This window comes from Parus major, chromosome 2 (assembly GCF_001522545.3).
Source record: "Parus major isolate Abel chromosome 2, Parus_major1.1, whole genome shotgun sequence".
NCBI classification, from domain to species: Eukaryota; Metazoa; Chordata; class Aves; order Passeriformes; family Paridae; genus Parus; species Parus major.
The window spans coordinates 76,572,764-76,584,843 of NC_031769.1; positions in this window are offsets into that span (position 1 = coordinate 76,572,764).

Sequence of the window (12,080 nt, forward strand, 5' to 3'; positions counted from 1 at the left end):
TAAATATATCATTAGTTTTAGTACTATTATTTTTATTTTTAATATGAGTGATTATTCATTAGTGAAAGAAATATTCATTAGTGAAAGAAATACCGAGTCTTCAAACATTCAGTGCTTTAGGGAAAATAATACATCAAATACAAATCATTAGACTCAGTACAGCAATAACAGCGCAAAATATAGCATTTCACTTACATGATTTAATGATTTTTGGCATCAGGATATAAAAAGATGTAAGACTAGCCAGTCACTTAGTGTTCATGGAGTGTCTTCAACAGAAAATTCTCTCTAAAAAGGGTCCAGATTAAATGATTCTTCAGGGCCAGATAACAGTGATTTATTATTACAATGTGAAAAAGATCTCAAGTGTTCTAACACAAGAATCTTCCAAGCCTGGATCACTGTGTTAGAATGTGTCCCTGCCCATGGTGAGGAGATTGGAATAATATATGATTTAAGGTCTCAAGCCATTCTGTGATTCTGTGATTCTATGTTCCAGGACACTTTAAAAGAAGCTTGATCACAGATTTCTATAGGCTATACTCAGCAGTGTATTTAGATTTTCAACATGAATTTACATTACTTTCTTCTCCTAAAATGAACTGAAAATATGAGGTCAAGACTAAAGTCAGGCAAAAGCATTCTTTTGCTAGCCAAGATTTTGAAGACAGATCAATACTTTTGCAAAGTAATTTTTAAATCACTCATTAGATGATACCTATATATTCTATTAAAAAAAAACAACAAGTATTACTATCATTAAAGAGAATCTATCAATAGTATTTTTAGATAAACTGCAGGTTAACAGCTAGATGTGTGACCAATGCAACAGGTTTTTGTCTATGTCAATTCATAGACAGGATTTGGATACACCATGCATAATAATATAGTCTTAGGAACAGAGGATCAACAAAGAATGTGTTTCTTATTTGGATTCTGATGTTTCACATTCACTTTTTCAAGTCAATATGTGGTCATCCACTTATAGAAGACTCTTTTCAGAACCTCCTATCCTGTCATCATAGTCAGTGATCTTTGCATTCAAGGCAGAAGCTACTCCCTTACATTAGGACAACTCACCTTACCCAGCACCAATGTACACACCTTTTTGTGCCATGGATGAATGCATTATTGCAACTATAACTTTTCTCCGTTTCCTGACATGTCAGAGCTCACACGCTGCCTTTGAAAAGGAGAGGAGCAAACAGGATTACCCCACAGGATACCATTGCCAGCAAAATTCTCTTTCAACAGGAGGGCTACCTTGTATTTAACCCTTTCTCACTTTGATTTAGCAGATAGGTATTCGACTTTAAAAAAGCTGCACCTGCTTGCACACCACCAGCTATCCCAGTGCCTTAGGCTTCTTTACCTTCTTTAACTTCTTTTTCCTCAGTTCCTTTGAGCTTCATTCTCTCTGATCTCAGTTTGGATGAGGAGACCTGTTTTTTTTCTCCAATATTGTGCTCATCACTATGGAGCCTGTTTTCATTTGATTTTTTAAAGCTGTCTGGCTTAACACCGTCTTTTCCAAATCTGTTATAGATCCTTCCATAAGAATAGGAAGAAAAAAAAGGTTGTTGAAAATTCCCTCTCTCTTTGCTCTTCTACTTGTTCACCCTGTCAGATCCCTGTCTTCCTTATGACTATAGTCATGTTACTGCTTCCTGCTGTTTCTAAGCTGCCCTCTCTGACACCGAGCTTACGTCAACTGCCTTAGATGCCCAAAATCAGTGTCTCTGTTTTCCTAACCTGTTAGTTGTTTCAAATACCACCTCCTTCAGATCTCCACCTGTCTGTGGGTGCTCGAGACTACTCAATAGTCAGCTGCTTTAATTACACATCCTGAATATATTTTTTATTTCTGTAATTAACATTGTAACGTTAAGTTAGTTACAAGACTAGCCACATTTCCTTCTCTATAATTTTGACAAAATAATTAGGGCATAATAAAAGCAACATTTATTTTTATTAATCTGAGCATTTCAGTCTCATGCATTTTCTTGCTAAATGTGTTGAGCATGTTTTTGCTAAACACAAAACTACTTGGCAGTGAATAACAAAAACAGCAAACATAGTTTTAAACAATAATTTCTTCTTAGTTCCCAATTTAGAGGTAAACTATATTTCATTACTTCCAACACTTTCATGACTCACTTTCTAGCCCAGATGCTGGCTTTCATAATCCTGAGAAAAGCACATTCCCCTACTCCAGCAATGCCCTTCCATTCTATCTTTTTAGATGTTTCATAAACAAGTATTCACAAAATATCAGCACAGAGTCCAGCTTAAATAATTAGGCAAGCACCAAATAAATGATGACACATTTAATTGGACCTGGATTTACTAGAGGCATAGGGCAGCTCACACCTTCTTCAAGGTTCTGGGTGCAGAACACACAGAACTCATGTCCCACTCACTCAGTGGGTAAGGCTGATACACATTGCAGATACAGTTGTTGGCACACCAGCTGGATATATTCATTGAAGTTAAAATTTTGCTTTTCATTCAGAAAAATACACAATTTTGAAAGAAAATAATATTACAATGCTACATTCTTTCTTTTTTTTTTTTCCCTTGCCTCACATACTGAGCTTGTAGACAGTTTATGTCTCCTCTCTGTAGCCTCATTTTTCCACTGATGCCTCGCTTAAATTTTCATTTGGCAAAGAAAATTCAGATTGCTCCTTCCATTTCATTATGATATTGATTTGGACAATAGAAATTAACTTCACCATGTGCTGAAAGATATGCCTTCTACTTAGCAGATAATATCACAGTAGCAAAGATAACCTTGTTGTTGAGTAACTCAACAATGTTTTAAAAGATCTTGATTCAGTTTCTAGCTCTGACACAGCCTTAATATGTAATGGTGCATTGTATGTTTCTGAGCTAGATATCTATGTCTGAGCTGTACACATGTTTAATTTGCAGTTTAGATAATTTCCCTGAATTTTTTGGAAGTATACACATGTATAACATTATGCAAATGCAAGTTTGAGAGATCTGGATAAGATTTTTTGTGGTACTAGCACATGGGGATAAAGATCCCATTGCAGCTTCTATGTACTAACATATTTTTAAATATATGTACTACTTTGATCTCGATTCTCTGTTAATAAATGTTGGTAGTTTGTTTAATATCAATGCTAAAAGCACACTTTTAACATTACACCAAATAAAAAATAAAAAAAAATCTGAAGACTCCACATCTCTCCAGTGCCTTGCTATCTTTATGATCAAATGTTTGCCTTTATGTTTGCTTTAACGCCATTTCTGTGCTCTACACTTTATTCTGACAGTCCTGTGTACAAAGAAACTTTTACTTTTGTTCCCTCTGCCACATTTTCACATTTCCTTCAAATCTTAAGCATGTTTAAGTTTTATCCACCTTGTGACCAACTTCTGAGCTAGGCATATTTTAAGTCTTTCCAGTGCTTCTGGGTTTAATCTGAACTTATTCATAGATAGAAAAAAACATCAGCATCAGCACCAAAAAAATAAAAGCAACCACACCAAAAAACACTTGTCCAAAACTAGAAAAAAACAAACAAAAATCCATAAGAGCTTTGTAGATCTAGTCATGTATTTTTATTCATTACTAAAATATATTTATATGTTATGAAGTATTGCTATTGCCAAAAGCAATAGTATTTTGAAGACATTTGTGTCTTGTTAAAGCTGTTCTTCAGACTCTACAATTCTGATCTAAAGTAGATCTCTTTTCTCATTTTGGATTTGCTTTTGCCAATATGTCCTTTGGGATTTACTTTTATTTTTCCAGTGTTTCATCCTGGTGAAAGAAAGCGCAAAGAAGTTGTAATTTAGCAGATCATCATATATTGGATAAACTGTCAGTTGTTCCAGGGATCTGCAAGTGATGAGTAATACATACTATTACTTCGGTGCTTAAAATTAAGCTCTCTTGAAAGTTTTTAACAAGGAAAAAGTGATTGGTCTTCAACTTGGTTTCTTAGTTAATATATATCTTGAAATATATTTAAAAATCAATTCTTTTAGGGAATTTCTCTCATTTATGCTGTGTACACACAAACAAAATACACCATTTTAAATGCCACTTTTTGATCCTTCAAAAACAGGCAAGTATGTGATTCCTCACTCAGTTAATGCAACTACCCAAATAATGTTTTTATTCGATCAAGTTCCTCTTGTATTTGATACAAAACATAATAATTATACTTATCAGTTTAATTTTCTATAAATTAAAAGTTTCATGTTACACATGTTGAAAGTTGTAAGGATATAGATACATCTTTATGTTCAACACTTACATGCTTAAAAATTGTTCTGTTCAAAAAGAGATAACCAATATATTTTTTATTCTGACAATAATAATAGTTTTATATAAATATTTATTAATAATAATATATATAAATATATAGTGTTTATTATGGCACACTGAATGTATGTGTATTCAGCATAGTATTATATGAGTGGGGGAGATACTGCAAGGCAGGTATATCACTAAACTAATGTAGCTAATGAAAACAGCATGTGTAAATCCCTCAGCCAACACTCCTCTGCAATGCTTGTGTGACAGGAAACATTCTGATTTGGAAGTGTAAGTGCCCAAGAGAAATCTAAATTCATCTTCTGGCTGAGACAGAAAAGAAACACAAAGGCAAGTGAAGGACTAAACCCAGTTTGAGCTACCACTGCAGGAGTTGGAACAAAAGTCTTGGACAGTCTTCTCCAAAGTATTGCAAATGGTGTAATCATGAAAATGCAGCAAGTGATCAATAGTGAGGACCTGAAGTCAATTTGTGCGAGATTTTATCCATTTTAGATTCAATGTATAATCATGAAATGTCAAAGTTCAAATACTTATCCACAAACTGTGATCAATCGAATAATTGTTCCTTCAAAATTTTATGTATAATTAAATGTCTCTTTATCTCTTTGTCTAATACAGAACAATTGTGCCTATCATCTGCCAGTTTTTCCCATGAGCTTATTTATGTGATCAAATTGAAATGTTGAAAGGGACATCACTATTTCTGGTGTAGTTGTTCCAACATCAGATGATCCAGTCTGGGGGTGAGGGAAAAATGCTATAGAGTCAGTCACTTCCACAGCCAAACTGCTTATTGTTAAAATGATTGTCTGCAGTTGGATTCATAAAGCTGTGTGATGCACATTAAAGTACAGGCTGAATTTCAAGTGTAAAAGAAAACTGCTATTTCTGCAGATTTCAACATGATGTACAGAGAGAACAGTCCCTTATCTACAGCAGTTTACAAGCTTTAAAGGGAGCAAAGACAAACAGAATGGATGGTAGCCTGATACAGAACACATTAAAATAGATTAAAAAGCTTACCTTGGACACAAAACTGATTTAACTTGGATGCTGAGGACAAAGACAGACCAGGATGTGTTTTGAAAAACATCTGTGCACCAGTGACAAAAAGAGGAATATATTCAGAAAAAAATAAGCATGGATTGAAAAAGAAAAAAAATCTTTTTATTGTTTTTACTTTCTTTTCATTTCAATCTTATGAAAGCACTGGAGCAGACTGCCCAGAGAAGTTGTGGAGTCTCTCTCACTGGAGATATTCAAGAACTGTCTGGATGGAATTCTGTGCCATGTGCTCTGTGATGGCCCTGCTTGAGCAGGGAGGTTAGACCAGATCACTCCCTGTGGTCTCTTCCAAATTGACCAATTTTGTTAATCTGTGATGACTTTTGGTGTCCTGTGCTTTATATGCTTCTACAAGCATTTTGTAGAGATACAGGAGTGTGTCCTGAAGGAAGTCACCACAGTCTGGAAATTTTGCTGCTTAGTTTTACTTATGTATCAAATATTATTTTGGCCTCTGTTCACCAAACACCTCTCTTTTTTCCAATTAAATCCTTCAATGTTTTGCCAGGATGGTCGAATTTTCTGTTTTGGTTATCAACTTCACAAAGTTCAAAATTGGCTCAAAATTGATACTGAAAAGATGTTTTTAGAGGAACTGTTCAGACCAGCTGCTAGAATTTCAGTGGCTCTATGTCTTGTTATAACTTTTAAAAAGTCCATCTGAATTCAAGGATTCATGTTTTAACTGATTTGGCAACATTTTTCTGTCCTATCTTGATTTTCTGATTGTAAGTCAGCAAATAGAGAAATTCCTTAAAAAGAAAATCAAATTTCATAATAAAAAAGAGATCAGAAGTCAAGTTGATATCTACTTTATAAACAATATCAGTCTCTGATTGTCTTACAAGTTTTGCTCTGTGAATGTTGATACTACCAGCTTATACTCCTAGCCTTTATGCAAAAGCTGTTTCTGTTGCCATTGGGTCTTGCCAAACTTCAGCAGATGAAACTACCAGTACACCTAAGATTTAGAGGGTAGTTCCCATTTTTACTTGGTGGATAAATAAAAGAAAATGTTATTTCTGCATGCTTTCTTTAACAAAACAAAACAAAACAAAACAAAAACAACACAATAACAACACAAAAACACAAAATAAAAAAACAAGCTAAAATAAACAAAACAAAACCACAAAACCAAAACCAACAATTCAAGACCTTCTATCAGAGTCTGGGAGAGGAAGGAGAACTGTTGTCTACAGTGTGGGCAGTAGTTTCAGAAAGTATAAGAACCACTGCATTTCCAGTTAGTTTCAGCAAAAGTTCAAAAAGTTCAATGGAGTAAAATAAATTCTGCTGAAGGGGAAGAATCCTGGCATCACTGGGCTGTACAGGAACATACTGGCTCACCAGCCAGTGCAGTCATGGAACAGATGTTGCAAATATCACAACCAGAACCATCACATCCAGGGATTTAAGGTCACTGAAAATCAACCCTGTTTAACAAATAGATCACTGAGAGCTTGATTTTTCATTTTTACTAAGCCATGTGACTTTGCTCCAGTTCTTGGTTACAACTTTCACATTTCACATTTGCCATCACCTGCAGCTCCTTTTACTTGGAGAGGGAAACTACAGGGGAACTAATTTTTTCTGATATACCAGGGGAATCAATTCTATTTTAATTCCTTAGAAGATAGCTTGATTGCCTTGGTATTCTACTAGAACTTTTTGATCTCACATGTTAACATATGAGTATATAATTACTACTCATTCATATGGGAAGGAAAAAAACTCTGTAATTCAGATTAGATTTTTTTTCATCTAACATCCGTAACACTAAATTTAACTTCACCTGTGGCAAAAACTTCCACATTTTATATTAAAACTAAGGGATTTGGTACTTCTGATTTTGATTCATTATAGACTTCTGCTCTTTCAGCAACCAGAGAAATCTTTATTTTACTATTTATTGCAATGAACCCTTTCTCATTTCATTAGATGACACATCAAAAAATGATATTTTGGTGTCAATTTATTGACAGTAACTCAGAAAACTTACTGTGTTAGACGAATTGTGGCTCTAGATCTTCTGATAATTAAAGGAGAAAAAAGATTCTCCATGTTATGTAATATTAAATTACTGTGTCAGTATTGCTTATAATTTATGTAGAAACCAGTGAATAATTTCATAAAAAGACTGTGTCTACATAATCTAACAATTTTTCATAATATATTTATGCAGAGTTACAAACAAAGCTTTATATTTATAAAATATATTATTTGAATATTTATATAATTGATTATTCAAATAATATTTGAATATTTTTATATTCAAATTCCTTTTTCCATTTTACTATTGTGAAAACTCCAGATTTAAGTTGGCCCTAGGTAGCTCAGTCTGGGTGACTGGACATGGAATTTTCTGTACCTACACACCTACAAAGGCTGAGCTACCCAGCAGTCAATTTACCCATGTAAATTCCAGTTAATGGCTTCTTCAAGGCAGTTTTTCAGAAACATTCAGTATTTGACACCTACACTGCTTCATTCACTGGTATGAGGCACTTTTCTGCTCCTTCAGCATAAACTATTTGACTGGAGTGTTCACACACATTCAGCAAGAGATTACCCCAGAACACTGATGTAACCATAAGCCTTAGCTTTATATTATAGCCATCAGAAATTTTCATGGTCCCAAGAATTAGTCCTAAAGAAATAATTGCAGCTGAGTATAGAATAATAAATCTTTCAGACAATATAGCTTACTGTGCTAGTCAATATATAGTGTTATGGTAGACTGAAATAAATTTGAATTCTAAAATTAACATTTGAGAACCTTAATTGTAAAGCATTTCTTTCATCCTTGCTTTATGATCACTATATAAGCATCAACAAATGCTCCCATCATAATAATTTCCTGTAACCACACGTAACATGATAAAGTGAAATAACCTAAAAGGCAAGTTAAATAGCAAAAGCAGATTTGTTCCAGTATAATTTTACTTAGCTACCCCTACATCAGAGCTATTAGCTGTGATGTCTAGTCGTAATTTCTTGAATTTACGCATTTGGGATCAGTACTGTAACTTCCCTGCAGGCATTCTTACCCCTTCTTCATCTGGCATAAACCTATGGATTACTTGTGTGGATTCCTTTTTCCTAGCACTTTTTATTGTCTTATCTGTCCCTTTCACACCAGCATGTTTTCTTCAAGGTCAGTCACATGGAAGCTCTGCCCCTGATATTTGGGATTATTAAATCACCATGATTTCATTCTGTGTACACAGCACTGCGCATACATCACACCTCTTGAGGGCCTTCATGAAAGAACACAAAATTCACACCAGTCTTAAAAAAAATCCAAAAAGCAACATATATTGAGTCTGCTTAAAGGATAAAAAAAAAAATAAATAAAGACTAAGTGTGATTAAAACCAGTAAGTTCTTTTAAAACCTTCTTTGACTGCTGTCGTGTTTTTAAACCAGTAACTAAAGAAATTACTTATTTCTGGTTGTGAGATATGGATTAGAACAAGAGCAAAACAGGCTTAAAACTTAAAAGGAATAAAGACAGTTTATTAACAAACTACAAGAATAAGAACACTAGAGTAAATTTCCAGAAAACCCCTTCATCTTTTACATTTTTGATCATTTCTTTGTACACATGACATGATAACATAGAGACAAATAACTTTAGAACTTTGGTGGTAAAAAAAACCAGTCTCAATTTTTGTTAGAGTCTTTTCATCAGTCTTTGTAGAGAAACAGAAGTCTCTTTCTGCCAATCTATGGAGTTTCTCACGAGAAAACTATTTTTGTCATAGTTTTCTATTTCTCTAATGCCAGCTGCCCGGAAATCTGTCATTAGATCTTCTCCTCCCATCTCACATCTCTCCGAGGTGTGCATGGGTCACTAAAGTCTTGGGATTTCATTTTTAAGGATGAGTTATTCAAAGGCAGAAGTCTTCTTCATCTGTTTCTGTGAGCTCTCCTGGAAAACAGTTTTCTCTTTGCCCCCAAGGCTTCAAAATCTTCACTCTACTCAATCCCAGCAACTCACAGTATCCCAAGTACTTTCTCTTTTGCTCAAAACTTACACTTTGAATACTCTATTCCTCCCAATACTCTTATCATGAATTAAAGGAGTCTTTTATACGATTATTGTCCGTTTCCATAACTTTAACAAAAAGATATTTCAGCTATTAAGCATCTTCTTATTCTCTCTCTCTTATTAAAACTTAACTCTTTTCTTCACTGTTGCATTGGACAACTGCTTAGTACCTCATTCCCCCATTGGCGCAATGAATTAAAAACACATGGTCTCTTCCAAGTCTGATTCTTCATATATTGAAATATCTTGCACCTTTCTGGGAATTTATTCTTTTGGGTTTCATTTGGTTTATCAAATTCACATTAAAAAATTGGTTTTTGCATCTTATTGGTGATATATGTGGGAGTCTAGTCTCCTAAATCTTGTTTCAGAGAGCCAGGCATAAAGCAGACAATGCTCTCATCTTAATTCAGTACTCCAAAATTGTGTAGATTGTGTTCAAGACTGAAAGCATTAAATAAAACTGGATCTAAACCAGTCAGATTTTTGCCACAAAACATATATACTTCAAAGTTATTGACTGATGTAAAGTGTTGCTCCCTGGGTGGGAGAAGGGTGAGGTGACAAATAGCAGCAAGCAACTGTTAATTATATATATATCATTCTGATATCCAGGGCCTGATAATTCATATGTTAGCTGAAGGAGATTGAAAGAATAGGTGACTAGTGCTGTCAAAATTTGTTTAGTTACTGTTTGTGTATTTATATGGTTTTTAAAAACTCAATAGGAGTAAATTTTACATTCAACAGATTTTAACTATAATTATATATCCAAAATATATATGCAGATTGGATTTTATGAATTATAACATTATTGTTGAGATAGACCACTTAAACAAGTACTTTAATGGGAAAAAAAATATGTATCTTTTCTTTCCTCACCATCAGTATTTTTAAGCTTTAAAAAAGGAAGCTCAATCACCTGGTTTTCAGTGTCTGAAAATTTTTGTCTTTAATTTTCTTTCAATTTATATGCCTAAATTTGTTGGAGCCAAATTTCATTATACCATATGTGAAAGAATAGTAAAAATTTCTATTTCTATTTTTTACCAGAGAATTGAAATCTAATGCTTATCAAAGAACCTAACTGTTGGATGATTTTCAGAAATCGTTAACCCCAATATGAAAAACACATTTTTCTCTTAATTTAAAGCAACCAGAAGAACAAGAAAATATTGATAATTCTGAGAAGATATTTTTGCTGAAATGTCCTATAAGTTTTGAATGAGATTGAATTTAGCCAAAGACAGTGCAAATCCAAAGGTCTTTGATGGCATTTCAGCATCCTTCCTGAAATCTGTAACTGTAATATTCCTCATGATTGAAGGCACTTGCTTCTGAATCCGGCCATGCTGCACACTTGTTCTCTGGCCTCTCATCAGATTTGAAACGGTTTAGCTCTCTAGTGTTATGAAATAAAATAAATCTCAAGCACAGTGACTGATGAGCCCTGTCATAGATATAGAATTAATCTCTAGTTTCTGACTTGGAGATTAGAATACTACGAACATATGTAGCCGCAAATTGCAATTTATTAATTAATCTTGATTCTCCTGCTATTGGCACATGCAGACTATCATTGCTTCTATTTGTCTAAGCTTAACATGAGTTTACCTTTGAGCACTTCTTCTGATACAACTGTTAAGCACTAGATTTTGTATGTGCAAGTGCCAACACTCAATTAAAAGTCTGGCAGGGCTTTTAAATCAGTTTTTAAATCATGTTAAAAGTAAAACAACATACACAAATGTCACACTAAGACTACTTGGTAATGTATCATGCACTGCTTCAGACAGCAACAAGCAGATCATGCACATAATTTAATTATTTACACAGATGTATCAGAATAGATGTTCCTCATCCCCACCAATGCCTTGCTTTAAGATAGAAGCAGAAATTAAAATCATATTGATTGCCCAAGAACAAAGAGCAAAGAAGGAACTTGGAAAATGACAAATACTAAACAATACTAATTTAAAATATTTCTCTGGCTCCAAAATGGTGGAATACATTTATTTTAATCTTTCCAAGATATTCCAATGAAGTTATTCGTTGGCACAACGAAGCAATTAGAGAAATTTTCACATTAAAGGAAACTTTAGGGAAACCATCTGTAATGGAGGCTGTAAGAGAGAACTGAATAATCACCTCAGTTATAAACTACAGTACAGCTGAAACCATTCTGCTTGAGGAGTTTGCTAATCAAATAGTCAAACCAAAGCAGCACAGGGACACAGACATTTTGTGTAGTGTTTCTTGTCATACTGTTAATTTTCTGCAGAGACTCTAGTCCCTTCCATTTGAGACTCAGCAAAGGACATCTTCTGTCAGCTCTTGAATTTTTTGCAGTTGCCAGAAGTGGTTCATACACTATTGTGCTGCTGTCAATGCTTAAAAGTCTGAAAACTTTGATAGCAAAATTCACAAGGAATGTTAAGTGCTGTGCGAACTTGGTTAGACAACGAAAGTGGAAATAGGAGAAATCTAGGATTCTTTTTTACTAGTATTTTTGTTACAACTCTGAAAGGAAAAAATAGGGATCATATATGCTGATTCAGATAGACAGGATTCCAATTTTTAAGTGTCTAGGTATTTTATTTGACACCTCAAGCAATGTGCATAATGTTTCATTTAAATACCAAATTAAGAT